The sequence below is a fragment of the Capra hircus genome, chromosome 1 (genome assembly GCF_001704415.2).
Source record: "Capra hircus breed San Clemente chromosome 1, ASM170441v1, whole genome shotgun sequence".
In the NCBI taxonomy this organism is placed as follows: domain Eukaryota; kingdom Metazoa; phylum Chordata; class Mammalia; order Artiodactyla; family Bovidae; genus Capra; species Capra hircus.
The window spans coordinates 106,090,141-106,102,670 of NC_030808.1; the positions used below are offsets into that span (position 1 = coordinate 106,090,141).

General features: G+C 39.0%; 2 protein-coding genes across 2 annotated transcripts in view; both read right to left on the minus strand.

Moving 5' to 3' along the window:
- The window catches only part of PPM1L (protein phosphatase, Mg2+/Mn2+ dependent 1L), a 330,246-nt gene that overhangs the window by 147,112 nt on the left and 170,604 nt on the right, over positions 1-12,530 (minus strand). The gene's annotated exons all lie outside the window — the stretch shown is intronic.
- The window catches only part of LOC108636207 (39S ribosomal protein L37, mitochondrial-like), a 214,585-nt gene that overhangs the window by 33,430 nt on the left and 168,625 nt on the right, over positions 1-12,530 (minus strand). The gene's annotated exons all lie outside the window — the stretch shown is intronic.

The following is a 12,530-nucleotide window of genomic DNA, read 5'->3' on the forward strand; positions in this document are numbered from 1 at the left end:
GAACTCTAATCATCAAAATGCACGGTACAATCATGGTTCAGAAGTCATAAAGTGAGATGCCACTGGGGCCCTCTAGAAATAGACGGAATCACTGAGTTGAGATATGAATTAGCAGAAAAAAGGAATCAGACTAAACTAGGGCAAAGGGGCACTAGTTACAGAGCCAGCCTTCCTAGCTCCTCAATGTTAGGTCCCTGAAGGAGCCTCGTCTCAAGGGCTGTATCTCTTATCCTGCTTCCGTCACCTGTACCTCCACTTCTGCCAGCATCAGGGGTCCTAGCTGCTAGATTACCGAATCCAGAGGTTTATGGCCATGAGGTGAGCTTGCCTTACAGCTCCAGTAGGCTTAATTTTCCACCACCATCAACTCTGGCATGAGTATCCCATAAAGGATGCTAGTACCTTGTAAGGGAGGGATGAGCAGAACTAGAAGGTGAGATTTATGTCCCCTCTGGCTCTACACTTAACTAACTCTTCAACCCTGGACCAATCATTTAACCTCTCTAGACTTCAATTTACTCCCTCATAATATCTGCTTTCGTTATTAAAATATCACCACTTTCATCTGAGGAAACTACCTGAGATAATATGCATGACTAAACCTTAATTCTGGAAACATTAAGGTAGTTATTTTTATTCTTATTATTAGTGGCACAGATGTGAGGGCTTATTAAGGTGATGAATTAGAAGAGTTTGGTATTCTGCTTCCAGTAATAGTAGACTAGTTTACAGCAAAACCATCAGCCAGCATCCTGAGAACACAAGGACTCCCTAAAACACTTCATAACTGCTATAAAAGTTGAAGACCACAAATTTTTGTTAATAATGACAAAATTAGAACAATTAGGCCAAACTCAATTGTTGTTTTGATCACCAAATGGGTAGTTTAAGTAAAACTATATTGCATTTCCATCTATATGCTCTACAACATACACATACTAAATAAACTAAAAACCTCTCAAAACTATAATGATTCCTACTTCCAAAACTCACTGGCAGCATGAACTGGAATGAGAAATTCAAATTTATGCATGCAAATGTGACACTTACAAATAGGGATTTTAGTGAACTGGTAAATCAGATTTGCCGAACAGCGGCTGTTGCAAATGGCCGTGACTGCTTCTTGTTTGATAACAACGTGTGGTTTCCACATTTAGAATTCGAAGAGCTGACTTCCATGATTAGAAGTAGCTTGCCGATTTTCAGAATTTTACAAGTTGAGTGTGTTTGTACAGAAGCAGTTTATTCTTAAACGGAATATAAAACAAACAGCAGAGAATAGTCATTTTTCTATTTTTGCTGAGCGAGATAAAAATGAACCTCAGTGGGGTTTTATGTCAATAAACATCTGACAGAGAATAAGAGATCTGAAAGGAAATCTAAATGTGAATTATTTCATATCATCAGACGTAAGTCAGAATTTAGCTTGTCACTTTGTAAAAATATCATGTAACTGACCTATCTTGGTCCCTTGTGGAGAAGTCAGTCCACTATACAACTGCTCTGTGCCTTACAGTATGTCACAAGGTGTTACACATTACATATTGATTGTGGAGGGCGTATGTCAGTACCTCTACCCAGCCTTGAAATAGCAAATGTTTTCCAGGAAGCCTACTATACTTAGGACACTATATTTTTCTAACACTTAAGCCCCATGGCTGCTTAAACTATTTTATTCTGTTCTTGAGAGCAATATATAGTAGGTGCTGACTTCCACATGAAGAAGTTGCCCCATTCATTATCAGGACATATTTTGGCTGGTTAGACTTAATTCTCTCTCTCTCCCTAGGATAGAACTTTCCAAAACTAAAGCTGATTTTGTCTCTGGGTTGCATCTTCCTTTCATTCTAGAAGTTTAAGAATATAAAGAGATGGAGAACAGCCAAAAGTTTTTTATGTTCCTCTCAAAAATAATACCACGCTATTACCCACACTATTGTAACCCTCTGCAAGACTGGATTCTTCAACGTATCCAAAATTTCTAGGCTTCAAGCTGATGTGGCTGGGTTTTCCTCATAACTAAGCACTGTGGGAATACTCAATTGACTGCGCCTAAGACAATAATTTTTTTCATAGGGCAGAAATCATGGCTCAATGATAATATCCAATCACATCCTCCTTTGTCATTTAGGAGAGAGGTTAAACCTTAACTAATTTCTTTTCTAACATAAACAGAGGACTTCCCTGGTGGCACAGTGGATAGGAATCTGCCTAACAATTCAAGGAAAACTGGTTCAATCTCCAGTCTGGGAAGATTCCGCATACTATGGAGCAACTAAGCCCTTGAGCCACAGCTACCAAGCCCGAGGGCTGCAACTGCTGAAGCCCACGTGCCTAGAGCCTGTGCTCCGCAACAAGAGAAGCCACCACAATGAGAAGACTGCACACCAAACAGAGCAGCCCCCGCTCACTGCAACTAGAAAAAGCCCGCACAAAGACCCAGGGCAGCCAAAAGCAAATAAATTTAAAAAATAAACAGAATGAGTGAATGTAACTTCTGAAGAAAGACCTTCAACAAGGCATTTGTAGAAAAATTTTTACGCTCTTTGCTCATTCTCTGGGAAAGGGGCATACAGTTTGTGGTTTAACTTGTCTTAGAGTATCAGATAACAGAGTTGGATAATTCCAACCACTTCCCTTGAGAAGAATAAAAAATCATCTTCTGAAGATGTTAGGAGTCTCAGAACCCAAGAAGATTGTCCTGAGACTTTATCATGCACACAAGGTCCAACCGCACCCATACAAGCTTTGTGGAAAACGACTATTTTGCCCAGCAGAGAATCATTCTGGGGTCATATCAAAAAAGGGTAAGCTCTCTTACACTGTCTGAATTTCCAACTCAGCTTCAATATTCATTTAAAATTGAGGGTGACTGAGGGGAAACTGGCAGTTCCTAATGACTAACTACTTTTTTTTTTTTTAATGAAGTTTATCTAACTACTTTTCTATTTAATATTCTAGCACCCAGTCCAATATTCTTTGATGTGACATGGTTTGAGAGCAGTGGTGAGAGAAGAAAGCTATTTCACGTGTTGTCATGAGTTAAACCCACTTAATAAACCAGCTGCGTGTACTATGCAATGACCTACAACTTGCTAAAATAAGGCCACATTTTCTAAGTCATCTTGACTAACTCCTAAAGCCCTTTCTTAAGAATCAGGAAATAAAGCATATGGTTCTCATGAAGCTCTTTCAGAATGATAAAACATTCATGCAAAAAAAAAATATCTTAAAGTGGAAATAAGGCAGGAATCAGTCTAACTAGGTTCTGACTCATTCCAATTTCCTGACGGACTTCAAGGCAAGATGCCGAAACTCCTTATGATCAAGTTTTATTATGATATTTAAAGCGAGATCTTAAAAGGCAGATGACTTCATTTTAAAATAAAGCTCATCAGTGAATAGGGAATATATCGATTGCTTTTAGAATTAGACTTTTTTGTTCCTTGAGGTTATTCTTGATGTAACCAGACAGAAATTGTAGTCACTTTGCCAGTAAAAATCTCTAAGTTAATTTTATAGCAACTGCAAATTGGACAGGCATTAGTTTCACTCCAGAGAAGGGGTAAATTAGTACCTTTGTATGGTTATTCATTGGCAATTTACTGGTAAAACAGGCCTGATATACAAATAACCTGTCCTTATATTACCTGAATTTCACTTCTAGGATATGGTCAACCTCACTTTATCACATGCTTTATGAGGAGAGAATTCATGACTGTCTTCTTTTTGCCTAGCACAGAGCCTGACACATATGCCAACTGTATAAGAACTTTTATTTTTTAAGAATCATCTAAGTTTGCTTATCTGCACATACCAAAAATGCATAAATTCTTTCAGTTTTTACTGCTATGAGAATGATTTTAAGGTATATACAAGATATCCAAATTCAATCTACATCATTTAAGTATCTTTTAGAGTTGTATGGTCCTAAGAATATGAAAAACTATAAGATCCCATCAAGTTCTTTAGATATAGATGGGAGGGTCAATTACATAATAGGAACCAGAAGGATGCAAGTGATGAACCTGGTAGATAACAGACATTTGGATCGTGTATAGTCAGTTTCTAGTGTATGAAGACAGTCTGGGGAATGAGCAAACTACCTTTATAATATCAGCATTCTGAGACAAAGATTCCCTCACCACCACCCTCTGATTTATAAAAGAGATTGTCCAAAACAAGCATTGTCAGGCCTTTAAAAATTGTGTGTGTGTGAGAGAGAGGGAGAATGGCATACCAGGCTCTTTTTAAGATTATATAACACACTTGCAAGGCATATAAGACCTTAAATTCTTAAGTTGCAGAGCATGCATGATAAGCCTTGCAAAAAACTTGGTGGGGGGTGGAATGTGAGTGACTGAGGATTTAATGTGGCAGGATATGAAAACTAAATGCATAAATGCAACTGCTGGGTTTCAGCTGTCTCAACAAAATATGCACTTCATCCTTGGGGGATGGGAGGCCATGATACTGCATTCCTAAAAACTAAAACCATCTTATGCATAAGAAAGTAAAGAGGCTTTTGTGGTCCTAGAGTTTTACCCATTTAGAGCTTCCAGATGGGTCATAAACCTCATTGTCAAAGACAAGGCGAAGCAAAGTCCTTCCAGAGTGGAGGTACCAGGAGCCTGCGGAGGGTGAGAGGCAGGCTGGGGATGCAGTGGATCCCTCAGGTCAGTCTGGAAGGCCTGGCCCTTATTTCCATAAAGCCCTCAGAGGTGGCAAACCTCTGAATAGAGTGACCACAATGAGTGTTCTGGCTCTGGGGCATACTGCCCTTGGCTGGCACCACAGAGCCTGTCTGCAGGGACAAAGACCATGGGTGGGCACTTCAGAGAGCCCCTCACAGTGATAGACCCCGGCAGTGGAGTGCTACTCCAGCCTTGGCAAAGTAAACAGAAGAAGCCATGGTGACTATGATGACAGCTCAGGGCCAGACTTCTCCTTGTGTTCCCAGGACCACTTAAACCCTGGGAGACCAAGACAAGACAGTGCACAGGTGGGGGGTGGCGGGGGCACTGGAGGAGAACCTCAGCAACAACTGACATCAGATTCCTCACCAACCCTGACAAGAAGGGCTCAAATACCAATTTAACTTGAGCGACAAAAATAAAGACAAGTAATGTTTTCTTGAGCCCAAGTTTCATAGAGCAAGTCACACCAGCTACTCGCTTATTAACGTTCTAATACAAAATAGGACAAAGTCTATATATGACATTTGTATGCAGCTACTTCCAATGGGAGAAAAAAATTTTCTTCAGTCTGAAAGCAAACTATTAGACTTTTAGCTTTTGTATAACAGGTACTTCTCCCTTTCTAACAGCCTTCTCTGTGCTTGAGCTGATGAAGGTACCTACCATAAGCAGCATGAGAACACGCCCAGGTATACCTGTTAGAGCCATTGGCTATTTTTTTATCTTTAAGACAGCACTGTGAAAATGGTCACAAGTAAATACCCTATTTTGGAAGAAAGCCCAGTTCTTAAGTGGCCTCAATTATGACCTCAGATAAATGAAAAAGCAGAACACAGTTGTCACAGGCCAAAGGGAGAGGAAAAGAGAAAGAAAAAAGGCCCTCAGAAAAGGCTTCTAGGTCAGTCTTCCTGCTGAATCAAAGGGTGCACAGAGCTGGCCCTAAAAATATCCAGTCTAACCAGACTCTTCCTGTCTTTAGTGGGTTTCACCAATTTTATTCTAAAGCTAAATAGTACTGGTGGTTATGATTCTCATGCATATAAAAAAAAAAAAAGGGAATATTTCAAAGCCATTATCCTAGTCTGAGATTTCACAATCTTTTTCACTAACTACCCAGGGTTTAATAACCCTTTGCTCTAATCTCTGTTTTATTCCTGGCACTAAACTTTAAACTCAACTTCCCTTCATTTGTATGTATCACTGTGCTTCTAGGTCTAATGACTTGAACATGGCATTTTGAAATTTAAGGCTATCACCTAATGTTATCCATGTCCTCTAATTTCTGATTATTAGCAAACCTGTTAGTAATGAGTCTTGTCTCTTTGCTGGATTAAAATTATTCCAAATGACAGTATTTTATTACTGACTAGATGTATAGCACATTTCTTATTGTTCTCTCTCAATCAAGTCAATGGTGAACTATTCAAGGTTCTCAAAGTATCATTTTCCAAAATTATTTATTTATAGTAAAATAATCTATCCAATTGTGTGATGTGATATGGGCATTTTTAATACCAAACAAAAACCATTAAGGACAGACACATTTAATCTATAATTTTTCTATTATGCTGGAATATTTACACATGGTACAACTTTTTAGATTCAGTTTGTCTTTCACATCTGAAAGACATCCCTGTTTCTACTCTGAACCTCATCTGCTGAGATTCTGTGTAACAGATATTTCCAAACAGCTGAGAACACACATTTTCAAAAGGTTTGGGCAGGCTGCTTTTCCAAAGTACTATACAGACAAATCTTGGCTCAGTTCAGTTCAGTTCAGTCACTCAGTCGTGTCCGATTCTTTGCAACCCCATGAACTGCAGCTCACCAGGCCTCCCTATCCATCACCAACTCCTGGAGTTCACTCAAACTCATGTCCATCGAGTCGGTGATGCCATCCAGCCATCTTATCCTCTGTCATCCCCTTCTCCTCCTGCCCCCAATCCCTCCCAGCATCAAAGTCTTTTCCAATGAATCAACTCTTCACATGAGGTGGCCAAAGTATTAGGGAGTTTCAGCTTTAGCATCAGTCCTTCCAAAGAACACCCAGGACTGATCTCCTTTAGAATGGACCCCAGAAGTTATTCTGGATTCATTCACATCTGTTCAGCCATTCATTTATTCAAGAACTATTTGTTAAGTATCTATTCTGTGCCAGTACTACTGCGCTAGGCATATATATCAGTGAATAGCTTCCAGTCTGGTGCAAAAGCTGAGCAAGTAAACGGGCAATTACCATATGGTGCTCTGAATGTCACGAAGATACATACAAGCAAAGGGTAATCAAAGAAGGGGCAGTTAAATCAATTTTCCTAAGGAAAATACCCGTTAGCAGGTCAGTCCTGGATAAGAAGGAGCTAGTATGCACAGTGTGTGTGTGTGCAGGAGACGGGGGCGGGGGGCACAGAAAAATCAGGACAGGAAACAGGAGAAAGTTTTCCTGATGGCCAAAGCCTTAAATCTTGATGTATAACAATGTTTACTTAATGATTTTGGTATGAAACCTACCTAGAATTTTATTACAAAGAACACAGGATGATTGCTTAATATTTTCTTTATGACTCAGGACCATCACGTCACTGGTATGACTTATATCACAGGGATGTCCTTGGGGTCCAATGGGATTTGCTACATCTTACTATATGACCCCAAACTGGTTTTGAAAATCATGTCCTTTTTTTAATATGGTGGTCTCTTCCTCTGATCTGCTATCAGTGTTTCTGCATATAGGAGTCCCTTACCACCTCACCTTCGTTTTTGCTTTTAATAGCTGTGGACCTGGAAACCAGATAACTAGATTTATGAAAGTCATATTTAATAGAAAACATAAGCTCTGAGTGAAGCTAGAGAAATTCTGCTAGGCCTAAAGTCTGTGAGATAGGAGGAAAAGGTATCTATTTTAGTCATCCAGGAATCACATCACTTACTGTCCATTGATTAGATATATTCAAAGTAAACAAGGCCAGAAATGTAAATTCCAGAAAGGTCAACAATTCCTAAAAGAAGAAACACTTTCACTGATCTGTCATTTTATAGTTTACATAACAATGTAAGTTTAGATGAAGCCAGCCAGAACAGCCTATACCTAGATTGGGAGATTTCTTTAATACCTTTCAGCAACAGGGGATCGTAATACCAAATATGTCACACTAATGCATTTGCAGAATGCCTATTCCATCTCACCGAACCAAACACTGTCCTGTGAGCCACTATGTCAACAAGAGCAGATGACGATAAGTGGCAGGAGGGACAGAAATGAATGGCATTAGAAGCATTCAAGAATCCTAATTCCTTCTCTTGCCCTCAGCATCTGTTCTCTAAGTACTCTTGGGAATTATGTCTGTGTTCTCCACCATGAAGTTAAGCTTTAGGGCAATGTACAGAGACAGCACAAGGAATAGCTGATGAGCAAGTGGGTCACAAAGACTTGGACACAACTGAAGCAATTCAGCACAAGTGTTCCTATAGCTTAAAATTTAAAGTCACTGACAGGAAGAGGGATGGCACTATATGTTCCTAAGTCACTTTTTAAAAATTGGTAGCAGGCAAGTTCTCTTTTCCTTCCTATTAGAAAGTGAACAGTTGGAGGGCATCACTGACAAAATGGACATGAGTTTGAGTGGACTCTGGGAGTTGGTAATGGACAGGGAGGCCTGGCATGCTGCAGTCCATGGGGTCGCAAAGAGTTGGACACAACTGAGCAACTGAACTGAACTGAACTGAGAAAGTGAAAATCATTCAGTTGTGTCTGACTCTTGCAACCCCACAGACTGTATGGAATTCTCCAGGCAAGAATACTGGAGTGGGTAGCCATTTCCTTCTCCAGGGGATCTTCCCAACCCAGGGATCAAACCCAGGCCTCCTGCATTGCAAGCAGATTCTTTACCATCTGAGCCACCAGGGAAGCCCTCCCTCCAACTTGGAGGGCCTGATTCCTCCAAGAAGCTCCATGAATTTAATCATGCACATAACCAGCCCAAATGCCTTCCTGACACCTAGAAATGGAACAGGAGGCATATGGAGCAAAAAGCAGTATCTGAAGTTGGAAGCATATGTTTCTCAAAGGTGTTGCCAGGAAAAAAATGGAATGTGAAATTAGAACTCAACTGGCAGCTGTCTAAAAAAATATATACTTTTTTAAAAAAGGTGGATTTCAGAGTATGCTGAAAAGCGATATGAAGACAGGCCTCTTGTTTGAAATTTGATATCATGAAATCGAAAATGACAAAAAGTATTTTTAATCTACGTTTTTCTATTATACTCAAATGAGCTACATCAGAGCAAATGTATTACATTTTAGCAACCAGACCAATATTTTTATTTTGATTATGTATTGAAACCACTACTGTGGCAAGATTTTCAGTAATTTCTTGCAGTCAAAAAGTACTTTGAATATTCATGATATCTAATAAAGAAGTTATATCCAGAATATATAAAGAATCATTACAACTCAATAAGAAAGTAAACAACACTATAAAAAAATGACCAAAGACATGTCACTTCACAAAAGTAGATATATACAAATAGACAACAAGCACATCATTAGTCACCAGGAAAACACAAGTTAAAACCACAATAAAATACCACTACACACCTAATACATTGGGTAAAATTTTGAAAGGATGCCCACGCCAAGTGTTTACAAAGATGCAAGGAAACTTGAACTCTCACTCACTACTGCAACAAAAAATGATACAACCCCCTGGAAACCAGTCTGTCAGTTTCCTAGAAAGGTAGACATATACTTAGTATACAGCAAGCAATTCCACTCTTAGGTTCATCCAAGAAAAATCAAAACATATTTCTAATCAAAAATTGTACATGGAAGCAACCTAAGTGTCCATCAACAGATGAATGGATAAAGAAGCTGTGATATATATATATATATATATATATACACACACACATATATACACACAGAGATACATATACATATACATGGACAATTAACCATAAAAAATGAAATAATGCCATTTGCAGTGATATGGATGGACTTAGATATCATCATACTAAGCGAAGTAAGTTAGAGAAAGACAAATATTATATGATATTACTTATATGTGATATCTAAAAAGTAGACAAATGAACTTATTTATAAAACAGAAACAGACTCACAGACATAGAAAACAAATTGTGGCTACCAAAGAGGATGGGGAGACATGGATAAATTGGGAGTATAGAATTAACATAGATATACTGCCATATACAAAATAGACAGCAAGCATTCACTATATAGTACAGGGAGTTATATTCAGTATCTTATAATAAATGATACTGGAAAAAATTGGGAAAAATAATATATATATATAACATACTTTCCTGTACACCTGTTACCAATACAATATTGTAAATCAACTATATCTCAATAAAAAAATTGTACATGAATGTTCACAGTAGCTTTATTAACAGTAGTCAAACATTGGAAACAACCCAAATATCCATGAGGAGCTGAATGGATACATACTTAGAAATGAAAAGGAAAGAATTGTTAATATACAGATCGACATGACTGAATCTCAGAAACATGCTGAGAAAAAACAAGCCAGACAAAAAGAGTACACACAGTACGACTCCTTTCAGATGAAATCCTAGAAAAGACCGATCTAATCTACAGTGAAAGTATATCAGCAGTTGCCTGGGGCCAAGAGTCAAGGTAAGAAATAACTGAAAAGGGACACAAGAGAATTTTCTGGAGTGATGAAATATTCTGTATTTTGATTGTGGTGATTACACAACTATATCAATTTACCAAAACCCACTGAAATATACTTAAAATGGGTTTGCTTTATTGTAGATGTATTACACCTCAAAAAAGGTGATTTTAAAATGTTTCATGTTAAAACTAAAAATATTACTGAAATCATTTTTTCTTCAACTTCTGACAGTATGGTTCTCTGTCTACCTCTAGATAGCCTAGGTTCCCTACACTTGTCTGAAAAATTTACACATATTGCAGCCTAGTTTCACTTTTTGTACATTACCACCCTCAAAACTCATGAGTCCAATTCTACTAGCTGGGGCCAACAATTCCATACCCTTATTTCAACCTCTGCTCTTTCTCCTTTTAAACATAGCCCCCAAGATAACTCAAATATTTTGAAAAATTCATAAGTCATTTGCATGGAACACAGATATGTTATTCCACAGAACATCTTAGCTACAGGGCATCCCACTAAACATCTCATCTGTCCCCTGAAAACCTACTTCATACTCAAGTTACCCCATCAAAAAATGTAATGCTGTCAAATACACATCTCAAAATCGTTATCAAATCCAACATTTACAAGAAAACTCAGGGTTATTTCACTATTTGGGATATCCCAAATATCCCTCCCTCTCTGCTGGAGGGTCTCTGACTACATTATAAAATCATTTGGGAAGGAATCATTTATTATCTCCCATTTACCCAGGTGGCAAGCACTAGTGGTAAAGAATCCACCTGCAGTGCATGAGACCCAGGTTTGATCCCACTCCAGCATTCTTGCTGGAAAATCCCATGGACAGACTAGCCTGGTGGGCTACACTCCACAAGGTCACAAAAGAGCTGACCACAATTGAGCATAAACACACACACACAGGCACACATTTTATGACTCACAGCACCCACAGCAGCCCTCTGAACTTCGTAAATACTTAATAACCATTTGTCACATCAATTATTACATCGACCTATCAAACAACCTGCTGTAATTAACACTTCAACAATTTCTATCAGACACACTTCAATTTGAGCAAATAACTCTCCAGCATGGACAGTCACATTCTTATAGAAGGTCATAGGAGATTCAGAAAAGCGAACTGGTAGAATTGGAGAAATTCCAGGCCTTAGGAGAGGAACGGGAATGCCTTCAGAATCCCTCCAACAACTGCCTCTCGGTATCTTTTCCCTATTTTTAAGAGTTTGCTCTCCCAGCACAGAATCCTGTCAACAGAAGGCAGCTCCATGGTGTTACAGAGTGCACTGATGCTAAATTTAAGGCTTTACTTTCAGTGTTTCAGTCTCTTCCTCTGTGATTAATGGGTAGGGTTAAAAGTTAAGGGGAAGCTCTTTGAAAACACAAAACCAGCAATTATAAAGGATTCTTTTCTAACAAGTAAGAGGTGAAGAGCTATGGATTTGCTCAGAGAAGGCAAATAGACCCCAGCTTGCATAACAATTTGCTTGACTGAAGCACTGTTTTAGGAAAAGCTGAGAGTGAGGTTTGTCCCAGGATTTATTTAGGCTTTGTCCTTTAGGCTTGAAGAATAAATACACCAGGTGATCTCTAAAGTCCATTCAATTTTCAGGGCATGTGGTTCTATTTAAATCCCAACTATCCCTTCTCACTACTGATTTAACATAGATTAATCTCATAAACTGAGAAGTCTTTACCACCAGCTTCTCTGCTTTCCTTCCTGAATGTAGAGATACAAATAATCTGTAGGGGTTCAAGACTCTCCTTCCACCATCAAGAGCAGCAGAATTGGTATCGATATGAGATCAAAGCCAAATAGCTCCCATGTTTGAAAGTAGGACAGATCAAAGTTCTCAGTCTACTCTGCATGCCCCTTTTGTATTCCTCTACCAGAGACTATGGGGCTTCCCAGGTGGCTCAGTGGTAAAGAATTCACTTGCCAATGCAGAAGTCCATGGACTTCTCCAAGCCAGAATATTGGCGTGGGTAGCTGTTCCCTTCTCCAGGGGATCTTCCCAACCCACGAATCAAACCCAGGTCTCCTGCATTGCAGGCAGATTCTCTACCAGCTGAGCCACCAGGGAAGCCCTTTGAAACTGGGCCTGTTCAAGGGACCCTCCTCCCTACCCCCAAAATCAGTGCATATATTAGATTTGGA